Source organism: Bos taurus, chromosome 2, assembly GCF_002263795.3.
Source record: "Bos taurus isolate L1 Dominette 01449 registration number 42190680 breed Hereford chromosome 2, ARS-UCD2.0, whole genome shotgun sequence".
Classification (NCBI taxonomy): Eukaryota; Metazoa; Chordata; class Mammalia; order Artiodactyla; family Bovidae; genus Bos; species Bos taurus.
The window spans coordinates 36627205-36647270 of NC_037329.1; the positions used below are offsets into that span (position 1 = coordinate 36627205).

The following is a 20066-nucleotide window of genomic DNA, read 5'->3' on the forward strand; positions in this document are numbered from 1 at the left end:
TAAATGCCCCTCCCTTCTCCTCTCCGCGACTTCGCGGACTCCGCCGAGTTCTCGCGAGATTGGTGGAGCTACGCGGATCAGAGAGCTGCGGGCGGGCTCGACGTACCCCACCGCGGGGTGGTGCTCTGACTGCGGCAACCGTTGAAGGGCTGCCCCCGGGGAGGCAGCGAGGCGCCACCGGTAAGCGGCTGCGGCTGATCGGCCGGCGGGCTGGCGACTGGGCCGGCGAGTTTGCGGGCATTGGGAGCGGGGCACTAGAGGCCCGGCCCTGGTTGGCCGCCCTCGCCTGGCTGGTGAAGGGCTCAGAAGCCCTGCTGCTGCCCAGCGCCCGAGTCCGCGCCACAGGATATTGGCCCCTTTGGCAAACCTGCAGGGCCCACTGCTTGAAATACCGCCCATCTTTTTTTTTTTTTTTTCCTTTTGCGCTGGGTGAGTGGCGCAGTGAATGTTTATTGACTTGAATCAAACACTGCCTTTCCGACCTCCCCTCCTCCCATTCCCTGTTCACCCTCTGTGATGGCAGCGAGCCCTCTTCTTTAAGGGTCGGAGCCGATTCGTCCCAGACCGTTCGTTCCTTGTGGTAGTTCAGTGTTGGTAGTAGTGTATTTCTCCAGTCATGTCTTTTAAAATTGTGGCACTAATCTTTGGTAGTGTAGCTACAGATTTTGCGGTAAAAATGCATCCACTTAGAAAGAGGGAGGAAAATTGTGTGATAAATGGTCTGATGAGAATGAGACGAAACTTTTAAAAAAATGTAAATGTGGTAAACCAAGATGTTAAGAGAATACTAAGGGAGTAGATTAGAGGAAAAAAACCACCATTTCTGTGGATTTAGGTGATATGTGGCTTTTGAATAAGGTATCAAACATGTAAGTTACTCACCGGTAAAAATAAGTTATTGAAACTTGGGAGGCATACTGATGACACTTGTAAACTGACTTATTTTATTGGTTTGCTTAAGGAATTCATTGGATACAAATGATTTCAATAAATGAAGTGTAAAGTTTATGTGTATTTCTTTGTCATTTTATCTGGAGGGTGTGCACTAATCAGTATCATCTCTGTTTCACTCTGTTGGAGACTTAACAGACTGACTGTCCATGCTTCACTAAAGTAAATTGTAAAATACTAAAGATCATAATTGTTTAAAGTTGGTACATAAATGCCAGTCTAACTTTTTAAAATGTGATTTGAAGATTAACTATCTGGTGTGGGATAAAGTGAACAGAGACTAAGTTTGAGAAAATTGATGATTTGCCTTGTGTAGAAAACTTTTTCTTCCCCCAACCTGTTTTGTACCTGTAGCATTATGGTTATGGGTATACATATCCTGAAGCACCGTACTGCATAAGTTCAAATCCCAACCCTGCCTCTCACTACCTTTGTGATCCTGAGCGATTCTGTATTGTTTTTTGTTTTTTTGTCTGCTGGGCATGTGGGATCTTAGTTTCCCAACCAAGGATCAAACCCGCGCCTCTTCTGTTGGAAGCAGAGTCTTTAACCACTGGACTGCCAAAGAAGTCCTTGAGCATTTCTTTAACCTTGCCAAGCTTAGGTATCCTGTTTTTGTTTTTAGTCACTAAGCCCTGTCCTACTCTTTACTATCCCATGGACTGTAGCTTGCCAGGCTCCTCTGTCCATGGGATTTCCTAGACAAGAATACTAGAGTGGATTGCCATTTCCTTCTCCAGGGGATCTTCCCCACCCAGGGATGGAACCCAGGTCTCCTGCATTGCAGGCAGATTCTTTACTGTCTGTAAAATGAATACCCACTGCTTTTTTAAAAGGATTAAATGAGATAATGCCTCAGTTCCTAGAACATAGCATACCATAATTGTTAGCTATTACATTCCATGTCTAAATCACTACTAATATCTTTCTGGGGCTTATTACATAAGTCCCTTAAACATCTTCTGAGGTACATTCTGCACTAGAAGGATTGACTACCATTTTCCTGAGTCAGACCTGGTAGAGGTAACTTCTCTACAGAAACCCCAAACCTGTCAAGAATGGTTCAGATTTTGGCAGACTGTGACTTCATCCCTACTCAGCCCTGATAATATCAGAAGAGGTGAGTGTGGCACCAATTTCTTAGGCTAAGCAGACCTTCCAAATTAGTGTCTTGTTGATGCTAGTAAATAAAGACTACTAGTAAGTATTTTTTTTGTTGTGTAAGAATTGTCAGTTGATACTGTTTTTTAATGTACTTTCTCTGATTTGAGTTTCCAGATAATTCTCATTATCAGAAAATAATTATTGAAATTTTCTACATTAAAGAGAATTTGATAGAGATTGTAGATACAAATAGAGTGACTATATTTTCTGAACTTAAAATGAGGACCAATGTTTTGACATTTGAAATTAGAACTTTTCTGACCAATTTAGACCCCATGATTATCTTTTTTTGCACAAATTTCCCCCTTTTGACCTTTTTTTGCTCAACTTTTTATCTTTATGATCAACTCTGACATACCTTTTTGTGTATAAATATCTTTGTTCACCACTTGCCAAACCAACCCATTAATTTCCATTTTTGAACTTGGCTTCTTCTGTAAATTAAGGTCTTCTTTACTATTAATTTATCCCCTTTTACTTTATAAATTTGTCTATCATTTGGTCATGGTCATAACAGCTCTCTGCTCTTATGCTTGAATATTTCTTCAACTACTTGATAGGTTAGAATTCTCTTTCAGATACTGAATTTTAAAGTTTCTATTTTCCCTATATCTTATCACTCATAACCTAACCTTCCAAGAAGCTTCTCTATGGTAAGGGCAATTTTATAGATATTCTCTACTTTGCATAAAAGATGTGATCTTGAAAAGATGTGGTTATATTTACTTTTTATAAGTCAATTTATTTTTAAATGTAGTCATTTCTTAAACATTTGAGGTACAACAGGTAATACCTAGGATCCTCTTACATGGGGTGGGAGGGGGAGTGTCCCTAAGTTGAAAACAAAGGATGCCAATTTCTTCTTAAATGGGAATGTTATTAATTCTGGAGAAGGGAACCTTGTGGCATCAACCAAATTAAAGATCTACTATTTAAAGTTATAGCTAACTCTTAAGTATACAGTACTTATTATTATTGAATAACAGTCTATAGTTTGAAGATTCTTCCTTCTAAGGAACATGTCACTTAAAAGGTCCTTAGCTTTAAATCTTTGCTGTAAAAAATTTTTTATTCCAAAAGTAAAAACCTTTGATTTAGTGAATTAAAAATTTCCCCTTTTCAGGAACAATTGAAAGGTGCTCCATTTAATAAATGAGCATCTAAGACATGCTCTTGGTTGACTTCTGTTGGATTAGCAGCAGCAATAACTTTTGATCTCCAAAACCAGTAGAGAAAACAATATAAAAACCAAAAAACAGAATACCATCTTGAAACCTTCTCTGAGAAACTCTTTCTTAAGCTTAAGCTTATGGTCTAACTGGTTCTAGGAAAATTATTCCTGCTCACATTGCTGCTCCAGAATATCTGGCCTGGTCAGAAACAATTCTCAGTTGATCGGACACTTGGATCCATGTATGAAACACCTTTCCCAGTGTCAAAACATAGAGCTTTTAATAAAAGCAACTGTCTTTTATTATTGATAGTTCTTAAGGTTGGATTCACTGCTTGTTACTGTAAATAGTTTTATGGGAACACAGCCAGGCCCATTAGTTTATGTATTGTCTGTGTATAAGTCAGAGTTCTCCATAGAAACAGAACCAGTAGTATATGATACATATCTCTCTATCCACAATTACAAAATATCTTCACTACAGTGCCTAAATTAGAATTTGATTAAATGACTTGATATTCTGGCCTCCCCAAGTTAGCACATAAAATTAACCATCGCAGTCCATGACTGTTTTTACATACAGTGGCAGAGATAAGTAGTTATGATAGAGATGATATGGCCCAGAAAGCCTGAAATATTTACTAGTTGGTTTTTTGTAGAGAGTTTGATCACCCCTGGAATAAATCATAAAACCAGATTGAACTGACCCCTGTCCCTTTAGTACAGTCAAGCTGAACACATACATAACAACTTCAAATTGATAATAACCAAGACTATATATACTCTGCCTCATGTCCACGTTGGACTGCATTTTGTGAGACTTCGAGCAGAAGGGCATCTATTAATAAATACTGATATGAACTCCTTGGATATGCCCTCTGGTAAGTTGGTTGCACAGAGAAGGCAATGGCATCCCACTCCAGCACTCTTGCCTGGAAAATCCCATGGACAGAGGAGCCTGGTAGGCTGCAGTCCATGGGGTCGCTAAGAGTCAGACACGACTGAGCGACTGCACTTTCACTTTTCACTTTCATGCACTGGAGAAGGCAATGGCAACCCACTCCAGTGTTCTTGCCTGAAGAATCCCAGGACGGGGGAGCCTGATGGGCTGCTGTCTATGGGGTCGCACAGAGTCAGACACGACTGAAGCGACTTAGCAGCAGCAGCAGCAGCAGCAAGTTGGTTGCAATGTCCTTTATAATCTTAATTTTTTTCTTGTCTATATTTGTTTGTGATTTTGTAACAATGTGTCATACATGCTAGCTATTTTAGTATAGGCTGGTTTTTTTTCCCCCTTACCCTTTTCTTCCCTTTCTACTTAGCTCTCTTTTTTATTTACCTGTTTTATTTAGCTCTCTTACCTCTATTTACTATTTCATAAACATTCTTGCATATTTAGTATTCTTCATTTTTTTCTTCACACAATACAATATTAAAAGAATAGTTAACACGCATGCAGACAGAAAAATACTCATAGATATTTTTTCCATTTATTTGATAAAACAGCATCAAATTTCATGTGCATATGCATCTAATTTTGCAATCAGAGGTATCTTTTTCTCTAAATCCTTATTTATATCAATTATCCTTTCTTTTTATTTATGTATTTCTAGCTGTGCTGTGTCTTTGTTGCACATGGGCTTTCTCTAGTTGCAGTGAGCAAATGAGAGCTACTCTTGTTGCGATTCATGGGCTTCTCATTGCACTGGCTTCTCTTGTTGCGGATCACAGGCTTTAGGTGTGCAGACTTCAGTCGTCGTGGCACAAGGGCTCCGTAGTTGCAGACTGCGGGCTCTAGAGTGAGGGCTCAACAGTTATACACATGAACTTAGTTGCTGCGCAGCACGTGGAATTTTCCTAGATCAGAGATCAAACCTGTGACCCATGCATTGGCAGGTGGATTCTTAACCACTAGACCACCAGGGAAGTCCTATCATTTCTTTTCAGTGTCACAGATATTACTACTCTGTCCTGCCTTCACCGTGTTTCTTTAACTGTCTTCTGTCTGTTATTCAGTTGCTAAGTCGTGTCCTTTTCTTTGCAACCCCGTGGACTCTTCCACTATCTCCCAGAATTTGCTCAAACTCATGCCAATTGAGTCAGTGATGCTATCTAACCATCTCATACTCTGCCAACTCCCTTCTCCTTTTGTCTTCAATCTTTCCCATCATGAGGATTTTTTCCAGTGAGTCAGCTGTTTGCATTAGGTGACCAAAGTATTGGATCTTCAGCTTCAGCAGCAGTCCTTCCAGTGAATATTCGGGGTTGATGTCCTTTAGGATTGACTAGTTTGATCTCCTTCCGTACTAGGGTTTGGACCAAACTTAGTCCAAGCACCACAGTTTGAAAGCATCAATTCTTTGGCACTCAGCCATGTTTATGGTCCAACTCTCACATCTGTATATGACTACTGGAAAAACCATAGCTTTGATTATACGAACCTTTGTTGACAAAGTTATGTCTTTGCTTTTTAATATGCTGTCTTGGTTTGTCATAGCTTTTCTTTGAAGCAGCAAGCGTCTTGCCATTTATTTTATTTTGCCACGTGTTCATAGATATGTTCATATGGTAAAATATGTCTGTGATTTCTTTATAATTTTGGGCTTGCTAGCTAAACTTAAATATTGCCTATTCCCAGATTGTATCATGTAATACCCTAGATTTTCTAGACTGTGTTTAATTAAACTGAAATAAATGTTTATTTCCACAATAAAAATCAAAGAAAAATCCCATCAGGCTTCTGGGATGGAGAGAGAGAAAGGAACCAGTTTGAAATATACCAGAGCAGTCCATTCTTAACAAACAGTGACCTCAGGGAAAACTAGTTAAGTTGACAGAGTGTAACACAACATTGGAAATAGACTATACTCCAATGTAAAATAAAATTAAAAAAAAAGAGAGAATGTAGAGTCCCCTAGATGAGAAAGATTTTTGAAAATGTTCTTTTACTCCTAGAAAGCATCAATTTCATATAAATTTTGTAGGAATAACCAAAAAATTAGCAAGAAATAAAGACATTTTAAGGCAGTTTTTTCCAATAGAATGCTGTCATATTATCTCAATATTTCTAAAATATTTTAAGAAAAGTTATTAATAAAAATAATAAATTCTGGGGGATAAAATATAAATTATATTATTAAAAGAAAAAAGAGAAGATCAATGTCTTCATCCCTTAGGTTCCTGTTAATCTGATGGTTGAGCACTTTAGGCTAATTTTTACCACTGAAACAAAATTGGGAGTTTGCTATTGTTACTTCTCTTGCCTGATAACAGTTGTTTGTTCCTCCTCTTTTAAGGTGATTAATTACTGAGACCTGTTCAAAGGCAAGCATTGTGGCCAGGATTAGATCACAAAATATTTAATGTAAAAAATGTCTTCCCTTATGTGAAGAAAGCCATGCCTCATTCTCTTTCTCCAGGGACCCCCACCCTATCTGCTTACACAAAGACTGTGGGACAACTAGGAAAGGTTTAACGTGGATGTAATGGGACTATCAGAAGGAGAAGAAAGAAAAGAAGAACTATTTGAAAGAAAAATGACTGAGAATTTCCCCCAAATTAATGTTAGACCCCAAACCACAGGTCCAGGAAACTCAGAGAACACCAAGCAGGATAAATATCCCCCAAAACTATACCTTGGTATATCACTTTCAATTTTAAACAGTCAAAGACTAAAAAAAAAAAAAAAAAAAAAAAACCTGAAATAAGACAGAGTTAAAAAAAATCTTACCTATAAAGGAACAAAATAATTACATCCAACACCTCCTCAGAAGCCACATAAACATGAAGACTGTGGTGTGGACTGAAATATCAAAACTTTTGGGAGAAAAAAACACCACCAATGTAGAATTCTGTCTTATGTGAAATTACCTTCAAAACTGAAGGGAAAATTGACAAAAATTAAGAGAGTTTGTGGCCTGTAGACCAGCCTTGCCGAAAATAGAGAGAAATTCATTAGAGACAAGGAAAGTAATACAGTTCAGAAACTCAGGTCTACATAAAGAAAGGAAGAATATCAAAGAAGGAAAAAGTGAAGATAAAATAACTTTTATTTACTTTATTCTTAATTGAGCTCACAGCACTGTGTTAAAAATAATACCAATAATATATTCAGTTATGTATATGTCTTATCTATGTATGTATATGCTTGTGTGTGTGTATACTAAGTTGCTCCATCATGTCCAACTCTTTGTGGCCCTATGGACTGTAGGCCATCAGGCTCCTCTGTCCATGGAATTTTCCAGGCTAGAGTATTGGAGTGGGTTGCCATTTCCTACTCCAGGGGATCTTCCTGACCCAGGGATTCAACTTGCGTCTCTTGCATCTTCTACACTGGCAGGTGGATTCTTTATCACTAGTGCCACCTGGGAAGCCTACATATATGCTTAAGTATTCTCATATGTTGGCATAGGAAATGACAACCCACTCCAGTATTCTTGCCTAGAAAATTCCATGGACAGAGGAGCCTGGCTAGCTTCAGTTCGTGGGGTCACAAAATGTCAAACACAACTCAGCACAGCACAGCATTCTCATATATGTTTGTTTTGTTTTAGTCTCTTAAGTTATGTCTGACTCTTGTAACCCCATGGACTTTAGCCTTCCAGGCTTCTCTGAAAGAGAAGTCCATGGGATTTTCCAGGCAAGAACACTGGAGTGGGTTGCCATTTCCTTCTCCTGGGGATCTTCCCAACCCAGGGATAAGTGAAATGAATAACAGCAGTGAAACAAAGGATAGGAGGGAGAAATTAGAATTATTTTGTTATTATGAGGTATCCTACATAGGAAGTGGAATAGTGTTATTTGAAAGTAAACTCTAACTTTATTAGAGTTTCAAAACTCTAATAAAACCAATAAAAAATCAAAATATGAACTATAGCTTATGGACTAGGAAAGGAGACAAAGTGGAATCCTATAAAATGCTCATTTAAAACCACAAGAGTTTTAGTAGCTGCAGCATTGGAAAAATGGTGGAGGAAGAGCCAAGAAGAAAGATCCCTTTGGTTCCAGAGACTCTCCTGAAGAAGAAGGCTTATCAGGCCCTCAAAGCCACCCAGGCAAAACAGGCACTTTTGCAAAGGAAGGAGCAGAGGAAACAAAAAGAGATCAAGTTTAAGTGACTAGAGTGGTTCATGCATGATTCCTGGCAGCAACTATGGGACAAGGTGCAACTCAGATGGCTAAAAGTGAAACCCTGTGGCTTGGAAGTGCCAGACAAACATTCCTTGGCCTTTGTTGTGCATATTGAAAGGATTAATGGGGTGAGTTCTCTGGTGCAGAGGACAATTGCAAGACTTTGCTTGAATAAGATTTTTGGTGATGTCTTTATGAAAGTGACCCCTCAAACCATAAAGACGCTTTGTATTGTGGAACCTTATGTAACTTGGGGATTTCCAAATCTGAAGTCTGTTCAGGAACTCATCTTGAAACGTGGACAAGCCAAGGTCAAGAACAAGGTCATCCCTCTGACAGACAACATAGTGATTGAGAAGCACCTGGGGAAGTTTGATGTTATTTGTTTAGAAGACCTCATTCATGAAATTGCCTTCCCAGGGAAGAATTTCCAGGTGATCGCAGGGTTCCTGCACCCTTTCCAACTCTTAGTGGCTGATCACACTACAAAGAATAGAGTGGGTTTCATCAAGGAAGTAGGCTCACCTAGCTAATTGAGGTGAACCCATCAATCAGCTCATCTGGCAGCTGAACTAAACCCAGTGTACCTGAAGACAGAGTGCACTGGAAGTGTGTGTTTTTGTTTTATGAAATTTTCACTCAGTATCTTCAAGGAAGATTGTTTTCTGCTAGAATATGTCTTCAGAAACTTGTGGCAAAGGGTCAGGGAAAACAGTGATGTTCACAACAGACACTTTTCATCCCACCTCAGTTCCAAGGAAAAATTCCTGTGTGTTTTCTCTGATAACCACTGTCCACCTCTGAAACCACCGAAGGGCTCATGCAATGAAGAAGGAAGTCCTGTTTTATCACATCTATCCTGGGCTTTACTGTTGGTGAATAAACACCTACCTGTGAATACAAGACAGCAGTGGACCAAGCCTAGGAGCATATTGAACCTGGGATTTCCTGGGGCCTTGTTTTTGGAAAGAACTTGAAATTAGAATTAAATTAAACTAGAACTTGAAATTAAAATTAGAAGCACACGCGCACGCACACACACACACACACACACACGACCATAAGAGACAGATAAGAGAATGCTGTGAATGGTTATATGCCAACAAATTGGACAACCTAGAAGACATGAACACATTTCTAGAAACATACATCCCATCAAAACTGAATCAAGATGAAATTGATAATTTGAACAGACCAATCACTAGAAATAAAGTAGAATTTGTGATTTAAAAACTCATTCCACCAACAGTCCAAGACTGGATGGCCTCACTGGGCAATTCCCCCAAATAAAACTTATATCTTTTCTTCTCAAACTCTTCCAAAAGGTTGAAGAGGAGGGAGCTCTCCCAAAATCATTGTGTCAAGCCACCATCACCCTGATACCAAAGCCAGACAAAGACACTACCAAAAAAGAAAATTACAGGACAATATTTTTGATGAATATAGATGTAAAAATCCTCAACAAAATTTTAGCAAACTGAATCCAACAACATATAAAAAGGATCATGCTCTGTGATCAAGTGGGTTTCATTCCAGGGTCACCAGGATGTTCAACATATGCAAATCAATTAATTTGATATACCCCATTAACAGAAAAAGACAAAAATCACATGATCATCTCTACAAATGAAGAAAAAAATTTGATAAAAATTTTTTTAATTAAAAAAATTTTTTTTAAATTTGATAAAATTCAACAACAACAAAAATTAACATTTATTCCTGATAAAAACTCTTCCTAAAGTCAGTATAGAGAGAACATACCTCAACATAATAAAAGCCATTTGGGACAAGCCCACAGCCTACAAAATACCAAATGGTGAAAAGCTGAAAGTCTTCCTGGTAAATTATGGAATAAGACAAGGATGCCCATTCTCACCATTACTATTCAACATTGTATTGGAAGTCCTAGCCATGTAAGTCAGAGAAGAAAAAGAAATAAAAGGCATCCAAGTTGGAAGGGAAGGGGTAAAACTTGTCATTTGATACAGATGCCTGATACTCTATCTAGAAAACCCTAAAAACTCCACATAAAAACTATGAGAACTGTTAACTGAGTTCATCAAGAGAGCAGGATAAAAGAGTAATATATAGAAACCTGTTGCATTTCTTTACACTAGCAATGAAATACCAGAAAGAGTAAGTTAAAATTCTCTTTAAAATTGCATGAAAAAAGAAAAGAGTTGTAAATGTAGTAATCAAGGAGGTAAAAGATACATGTTTAGAACTATAAAAATTGGAAATTACAGAGAATTCAAAGAAATGGAAAAAATCTATGCTCTTGGATTGGAAGAATTAATACAGTTAAAATGGCTGGACTACCCAAAGCAATCTACAGATTTAATGTAATCCCTATCAAATTACCCATAACATTTTTCATAGAGCTAGAACAAATAATCCTAAAATTTATATGGAATCAGAAAAGACCAGTAATTGCCAAAGCAATCATGAGGAAGTGGAACAAAGCGGGTGGCTTAATCCTTCCAGACTTCAGACAATACTACAAAGCTACAGTAATCAAAACAGTGTGGTATTGAGACAAAAACAGACATATTAATCAGTGGAACAGAAAAAAAAGCCCTGAGGTGAATCCACACATACTGTGGTCAATTACTTGTGAACAAAGGAGGCAAGAATGTACAATGGTGAAAAAACAATCTCTTTAGCAAGTGGTGTTGGGAAAACTGGACAGCCACATGTGGATCAATGAAGTTAGATCACCCCCTCACAGCATACACTAAAATAAACTCAAAATGATTTCTTAAGTATAAGACACCATAAACTCCTAGAAGAGAGCATAGGCAGATAGCCTCTTACATACACTGTAGCAGTATTTCCTTAGCTCAGTCTCCCAAAGCAATAGAAATAAAAGAAAAACAAATAGGACCCAATCAAACATAGAAATCTTTACACATCAAACAAAATCATAAACAAAAAGACAGTTAATGGGAGAAACTGTTTGCAAACAATGTAACCCACAAGGGCTTAATTTCCAAAATATATTAACAGTTTATACAACTCATTGATGGAAAAAAATTTAAAAATGGGCAGAAGGAACTTCCTCAGTGGCACAGTGGATAAGAATCTGCCTGCCAATGCAGGGGACATGGGTTTGATCCCTGGTCCAGGAAGATTCCACATCCCACATAACAACTAAGCCTGTGCACCACAGCTACTGAGCCTGTGCTCTAGAGCCTCCGAGCTGCAACTGCCAGGCCCTGGAGCTGTAACTACTGGAGTCTGTGTCCCCTAAAGCCCATGTGTTGCAATTACTGAGCCCGTGTGCTACAACTACTGAAATCTGAATGTCTAGAGTTGGTGATCCACAACAAGAGCAGCCACTGCAATAAGTACATGCCCTACAACAAAGAGTAGCACCCACTTGCCACCACTAGAGAAAGCCCATGCAAAGCAATGAAGACCCAGTGCAACAAAAAATAAATAAATGCAATAATAAAAAAAAGAACCAAAAAATGGGCAGAAGACCTAAATAGACATTTCTCCAAATGACATACAGATGGCTAGCAGACACATGAAAATATGCTCAGCATTGCTAATTATTAGAGAAATGCAGATTAAAACTATAATGAGGTATCACCTCATTCCAGTGAGAAAGGCCATCTTCAAAAAGTCTACAAATAAATGCTGAAGAGAGTGTGACGAAAAGGGAACCCTTTTATGTTGGTGGGAATGTAAATTGGTGCAGTCACTATGGGAAGCTCCTTAAAAAACTGAAAATGAAGTTACCATATGATCCAGCAGTTCCATTCCTGGGCATATATCCAGAAAGAAATAAAAACTCTAATTGGAAAAGATACATGCACCCCAGTGTTCATAGCAGCACTATTTACAATAGCCAAGATATGGAAGCAACCTAAGTTGCTATCAACGGATGAACAGATAAAGAGTATGTGATACATATACACACACATATACATGTAGTGAAATATTAGTCATTTAAAAAAGAGTGAAACTGACATAGCTACATGGATGGATGTAGAGATTATTAAGCTAAGTGAAATAAGTCAGATATAGACAAATATTGTATGCTATCACATATATAGCTTCTAAAAAATAGTAGAAATTGATCTATTTACTAAACAGAAACAGACTCACAAATGGAAGACAAATTTATGGTTACCAAAGGGGAAGAGGGGAGGAATAAATTGGGAGTATGGAATTAACAGATGCTCACTACCAAAGCATATATATGCACACTATGTAAAGTAGATAATAAAAGTTTTACTGTGTAGCACAGGAAATGATATGCAATATCTTGTAATAAGCTATAATGAAAAAGAATTTTTCAAAAAGAGTGTAGGGGCTTCTCTGGAGGCTCAGTAAAAAGAATCTTCCCACCAGTGCAGGAGACACGGGTTTGATACCTGATCCTGGAAGATTCCATATGCTGCAGAGCACTGAGAGCCGTAACTATGGAGCCGATGTGCTGCAACTACTGAAGCCCACATGCCCTAGAGCTGGTGCTCCGTGGTAAGCAAAGCAACCACAATGAGAAACCCTAGCACTTCAATAAACAGTAACTCACACTCATGGCAAGTAGAGAAAAGCTCATGAACCAACAAAGCCCAATACAGCAAAAATAAATTTTAAAATTTAAAAATGAGTGTATATGTGTGTGTATCTCCAAATCATCACTTTGCTGTACATCTGAAACTAATGAAATATTGTAAATCAGCTATACTTCAAAAACACAAGGCAGAAAAGGAGTTCAGTTCAGTCACTCAGTCGTGTCCAACTCTTTGTTATCCCATGAACCACAGCATGCCAGCATGCCAGGCCTCCCTGTCCATCACCGACCCTCAGTGTTTACCCAAACTTGACCACTGAATCGGTGATGCCATCCAACCATCTCATCCTCTGTCATCCCCTTCTCCTCCTGCCCTCAATCTTTTCCAACATCAGGTCTTTTCAAATGAGTCAGCTCTTCGCATGACGTGGCCAAAATATTGGAGTTTCAGCTTCAACATCAGTCCTTCCAATGAAAACCCAGGACTGATCTCCTTTAGGATACACTGGTTGGATCTCCTTGCAGTCCAATGGACTCTCAAGAGTCTTCTCCAACACCACAGTTCAAAAGCACCAGTTCTTCGGCACTCAGCTTTCTTTATAGTCCAACTCTCACATCCATACGTGACTACTGGAAAAACCATAGCCTTGACTAGACGGACCTTTGTTGGCAAAGTAATGTCTCTGCTTTTGAATATGCTATCTAGGTTGGCCATAACTTTCCTTCCAAGGAGTAAGCATCTTTAATTTCATGGCTGCAATCACCATCCACAGTGATTTTGGAGCCCCCCAAAATAAAGTCTCTCACTGTTTCCACTGTTTCCCCATCTATTTGCCATGAAGTGATGGGACCAGATGCCATGATCTTAGTTTTCTGAATGTTGAGCTTTAAGCCAACTTTTTCACTCTCCTCTTTCACTTTCATTAAGAGGCTCTTTAGTTCTTCTTCACTTTCTGCCATAAGGGTGCTGTCATCTGCATATCTGTGGTTATTGATATTTCTCCTGGCAATCTTGATTCCAGCTTGTGCTTCTTCCAGCCTAGCGTTTCTCATGATGTACTCTGCATATAAGTTAAATAAGCAGGGTGACAATATACAGCCTTGACATACTCCTTTTCCTATTTGGAACCAGTCTTTTGTTCTATGTCCAGTTCTAAGTGTTGCTTCCTGACCTGCGTACGGGTTTCTCAAGAGGCAGGTCACGTGGTCTGGTATTCCTATCTCTTTCAGAATTTTCCACAGTTTATTGTGATCCACGCAGTCAAAGGCTTTGGCATAGTAAAGCAGAAATAGATGTTTTTCTGGAATTCTCTTGCTTTTTTGATGATCCAGCAGATGTTGGAAATTTGATCTCTGGTTCCTCTGCCTTTTCCAAAACCAGCTTGAACATCTGGAAATTCACGTTTCACGTATTGCTGAAGCCTGGCTTGGAGAATTTTGAGCATTACTTTACTAGCGTGTGAGATGAGTACAATTGTGCGGTAGTTTGAGCATTCTTTGGCATTGCCTTTCTTTGGGATTGGAATGAAAACTGACCTTTTCCAGTCCTGTGGCCACTGCTGAGTTTTCCAAATTTGCTGGTATATTGAGTGCAGCACTTTCACAGCATCATCTTTTAGGATTCTAAATAGCTCAACTGGAATTCCATCACCTCCACTAGCTTTGTTTGTAGTGATGCTTCCTAAGGCCCACTTGACTTCACATTCCAGGATGTCTGGCTCTAGGTAAGTGATCACACCATCGTGTTTATCTGGGTCATGAATATCTTTTTTGTATAGTTCTTCTGTGTATTCTTGCCACCTCTTGTTAATATCTTCTGCTTCTGTTAGGTCCATACCATTTCTGTCCTTTATTGTGCTCATCTTTGGATGAAATGTTCCCTTGGTATCTCTGATTTTCTTGAAGAGATCTCTAGTCTTTCCTAATCTATTGTTTTCCTCTAATTCTTTCCATTGATCACTGAAGAAGGCTTTCTTATCTATCGTTGCTATTCTTTGGAACTCTGCATTCAAATGGGCTTGGGAGATAAAAGTAGGAACAAAGAACAAGGGCAACAAATATAAAACAGTAATATGGTAGATATTAATCCAACTATATCAGTAGCCATGTTAAATGTCAGTGGTTGAAATGCACCAATTGAAAGACACAGAGATCATTATGGTGGATCAACAAATAAGACCCACATATAAGTTGTCTCCAGGAAGATACTTATGAAATGTAGATTAAAAGTAAATGGATAGAGGGTTTCTCTGGTGGCTCAGTGGTAAAGAATCCTTCTGCCAGTTGGTCCCTGTTGGGTTTGGGTTTGGGTTTGGTCCCTAATCCGGGAAAATCCTGCATGCCAAGGAGCAGTTAAGGCTGTGCACCACAACTATTGAGGGTATGCTCTAGAGTCTTGGGACTGCAAGTACTGAGTCCATGTTCCACAGCTACTGAAGCTTTTGTGCCCCAGAGCCTGTGCTCCACAACGAGAAGTCACAGCAATGAGAAGCCTGAGACCTGCAATTAGAGAGTAGTCCCAGCTTACCACAACTACAGAAAAGCCCGTGCAGCAACAAAGACCCAGCACAGCCAAAAAAGCAAATATATAAAATTATTTTAAAAAGTAAATGGATAGAGAAAAATATACCATAAAGCAGGAGTCAGCTATTTTAACTTCAGACAAAGCAGACTTCAAAGTAAGGAAAGTTAAAGAAGAGGATTACATAATAATAAAGGGCTCAGTTCTTCAAGAAGATATAACAATTTTTAATGTATATGCATCTATTAACATCAGATGAGGCAAATGCTGATAGTACTGAGGGAAAAATAGGTTAATTCCCTGTTACAGTCAAAGATTTCCACACACCTCACTCAGAAATGAACAATCCAGCCAGCTGAAAATCAGTAAAGACTATTTGAACTCAACAACACTTTCACTCAACTGGATATAATTGACATTGATGGATTGTTTCATTCAAAACAATAGAATTTACATTTATCTCAAGCTTAAATGGAATATCTACCACTTTCTGGGACATAAAACACACCTTAGAATTTTTTAAAGACTAGAAATCATAGAGTGCTTTCGTCTCGACCATAGTGGAATAAACTAGGAATCAATCACAGAAAGACAGTTGGGAAGTTCCAAAATATATGGAGATTGGAGAGAAATTTTGGCTTAAAGCTCAACATTCAGAAAACAAAGATCATGGCATCCGGTCCAACCACTTCATGGGAAATAGATGGGGAAAGAGTGGAAACAGTGTCAGATTTATTTTTTTGGGCTCCAAAATCACTGCAGATGGTGACTGCAGCCATGAAATTCAAAGACGCTTACTCCTTGGAAGGAAAGTTATGACCAACCTAGATAGCATATTCAAAAGCAGAGACATTACTTTGCCAACAAAGGTCCGTCTAGTCAAGGCTATGGTTTTTCCTGTGGTCATGTATGGATGTGAGAGTTGGACTGGGAAGAGGGCTGAGCGCCGAAGAATTGATGCTTTTGAACTGTGGTGTTGGAGAAGACTCTTGAGAGTCCCTTGGACTGCAAGGAGATCCAACCAGTCCATTCTGAAGGAGATCAGCCCTGGGATTTCTTTGGAAGGACTGATGCTAAAGCTGAAAGTCCAGTACTTTGGCCACCTCATGCGAAGAGTTGACTCATTGGAAAAGACTCTGATGCTGGGAGGGATTGAGGGCAGGAGGAGAAGGGGACGACAGAGGATGAGATGGCTGGATGGCATCACTGACTCGATGGACGTGAGTCTGGGTGAACTCCAGGAGTTGGTGATGGACAGGGAGGCCTGACGTGCTGCAATTCATGGGGTCGCAAAAAGTCAGACATGACTGAGCAACTGAACTGACTGACTGACTGACAGGAAGTGGTGACCAAAACCATACCCATGAAAAAGAAATGTAAGAAGGCAAAGTCATTGTCTGAGGAGGCCTTATAAATAGCTGAGAAAAGAAGAGAAGTGAAAGGTAGAGGAGTTAAGGGAAAGACATACCTGACTGAATACAGAGTTCCAGAGAATAGCAAGGAGAGACATTGAGTGAACAATGCAAAGACATAGAGGAAAACAGAATGGGAAAGTGTGGCGGTCTCTTTAGGAAAATTGGAAATACCAAGGGAACGTTTCATGCAAAGATGGGCACAATAAAGGAAAGAAACAGCCAAGACCTAACAGAAGCAGAAGAGATTAATAAGAGGTAACAAGGATACACAGAAAACTATACAAAAATGTCCTTAATGACCTAGATAACCATGATGGTGTGGTTATTCACCTAGAGCCAGGCATCCTGGAGTATAAAGTCAAGTGGGCCTTAGGAAGCATTACTAAGAACAAAGCTAGAGGAGGTGGTGAAATTCCAGGTGAGCTATTTCAAATCCTAAAAGATGATGCTGTGAAAGTGCTGCACTCAACCTATAAACAAATTTGGAAAACTCAGGAATGGCCACAGGACTGGAAAAGTTCAGTTTTCATTTCAGTACTAAAGAAGGTCAATGCTAAAGAATGTTCAAACTTCCGTACATTTGTGCTCATTTCACATACTAGCAAGGTAATGCTCTAGGCTATAGCAGTATGTGAACTGAGAACTTCCAGATGTACCAGCTGGATTTAGAAGAGGCAGACGAACCAGAGATCAAATTGGCAACATCCATTGGATCATAAAGAAAACTAGAGAATTCCAAAAAAACATCTGCTTCATTGACTATGCTAAAGCCTGTGCCTATGTGGATCACAGCAAACTGTGAAAAATTCTTCAAGAGATGGGAATACCAGACCAGCTTACCTGTCTCCTAGGAAATCTGTATGCAGGACAAGAATGAACAGTTAAAACCAGACATTGAACAACGGATTGGTTTCGGATTGGGAAAGGAGTACATCAAGGCTATATATTGTCACCCTGCTTATTTAACTTATATGCAGAGTACATCATGCAAAATGCCAAGCTGGATGAAGCACACACTGGAATCAAGATTGCTGGGAGAAATATCAATAACCTCAGATATGCAGATGATGTCATTCTACTGTCAGAAAGTGAAGAGGAACTGAAGCAGAACTAAAGAGCCTCTTAATGAGAGTGAAAGAGGAGAGTGGAAAAACCTGGCTTAAAACTCAACATTCAAAGAACTACAATCATGGCATCTGGTTCCATCACTTCATGGCAAATAGAAGGGGAAAAAGTGGAAACAGTGACATTTTATTTTCTTGGGCTCTAAAATCTCTGTGGATGGTGGCTGCAACCAGGAAAGATGTTTGTTCCTTGGCAGAAAAGCTATGACAAACCTAGACACCTTGTTAAAAAACAGAGACATCACTTTGCTGACAAAGGTCCATGCTGTCAAAGCTGTGGTTTTACCAGTAGTCATGTACAGATGTGAGTTTTGAACCATAAAGTTTTGAACCAGGCTGAGCACCAAAAAATTGATGCTTTCTAATTGTGATGCTAGGGAAGACTCGAGAGTCCCTTGGACTGCAAGGAAATCAAACCAGTCTATCCCAAAGGAAATCAACCCTAAATACTCACTGGAAGGACTGATGCTGAAGCTTAAGTTTCAGTATGTGGCCACCTGATGCGAAGAACCAATTCATTTGAAAAAACCCTGGTGGTGGGAAAAACTGAGGTCAAGAGTAAAAGGGGGCTACAGAGGATGAGATGGTTGGATGGCATCACTGACTCAATGGACGTGAATTTGAGCAAACTCAAAGATAGAGAAGGACAGGGAAGCCTGGCATGCTGTGTAGTTCATGGGGTTGCAGAGTCAGTCATGACTTAGGGATTGAACAGAAACAACAGTGGGATCCTCATAATGGAATTAGTGCCTCTGTAAGGAGAGGAAGAGAGTCATGTGAGCATAGTGTGAGAAAGGAACTGTCTGCAAACCAGAAAGTGGAGCCTCACCAGTCACCAAATCTGCAGGGAACTTGATCCTGGACTCCCTAGCCTCCAGAATTGTAAGAGATGTCTGTTGTTTAAGCCATCCAGTCCATTTGTCCTAGAAGCCCAAGCTAATTAAATAAAATAGTATAGAATAAATAATAAATAGTAGTAATAAATAATATGAAAAGATTCTGTTAAATGGAAATTACAATTAGTCACAGTTATTCTTTTATAGTTATTTTATAAATTGCTTGTCCGATATCAGGGAAAAAAGTAGTATCTTTGAATTGCCAGACTTTATTATTCAATTAACAGTCTTTGGGGTAGAAATTGCCATCTGCAAATAAATTGTCAATAGCAAGTGAAATAAAACAAAAACAAATTATTTTATATTATACATGCATGAATAGCAATTCATTGAATTATGGTATCTTCGTATAATTTGAAAGGAGCAAAAGGACATTTAAAACGTTTATAGATACCTGTTTTGAAAAAGATTTTTAACTGATTCAGTTGAAGGTATGCATTCATTCTCTCAATTTCTTTCAAATAACCATTATTGGAAATTTCCTGGTGGTCCAGTGATTGTGCAATGTGCTCAGTTGTGTCTGACTCTTTGAACTGTAGCCCACCAGGCACTTCTGTCCATGGGATTCTTTGCAACCCTAAGGACTATAGACCACCAGGCTTCTCTGTGGATTTTCCCTGCAAGAATACTGGAGTGGGTTGCCATTTCCCTCTCCAGGGGATCTTTCCTACCCAGGGATGAAACTGGTGTCTCCTGCATTGCAGGCAGATCCTTTACCACTGAGCCACCAGGGAAGCCCAGTCCAGTGGTTAGGACTTGGCATTTTCACTGCAGAAGCTGGCACAAGATCCCTTATTGGAGAACTAAGATCCTACAAGCTGTGCTGAGCGGCCAAAAAAAAGGTCTTTATTATAATTTTTTCAGATGCACTATTGTTCTTTTTTTATCTTGTAAAGTTTAAAAATAAAATAAAATTAAAAAATAAAAAAAATAAAAACATTGCAGTGTAAAAAAAAAAAGAAAATGCAGACTCTTCGTATTATATGAATAAAACTTTTTATATATCATTCAAAATTATTACAGATGTTTAAAATATGATGTAGAAATATAGTATTAATGCCAAATTCTCAAAGCTTTTTTTTTTAATTAAATTTTTTTGTTTTAATTGGAGGTCAATTACTTTACAATATTGTATTGGTTTTGCCATACATCAACATGAATCCACCACA

General features: G+C 38.9%; 1 pseudogene; it reads left to right on the plus strand.

Annotated features, from left to right (window-relative positions):
• The first annotated feature begins 102 nt into the window (after window positions 1–102).
• On the plus strand, window positions 103–19859 carry LOC132343546 (large ribosomal subunit protein uL30-like; annotated as a pseudogene).
• Window positions 19860–20066: the final 207 nt, after the last annotated feature.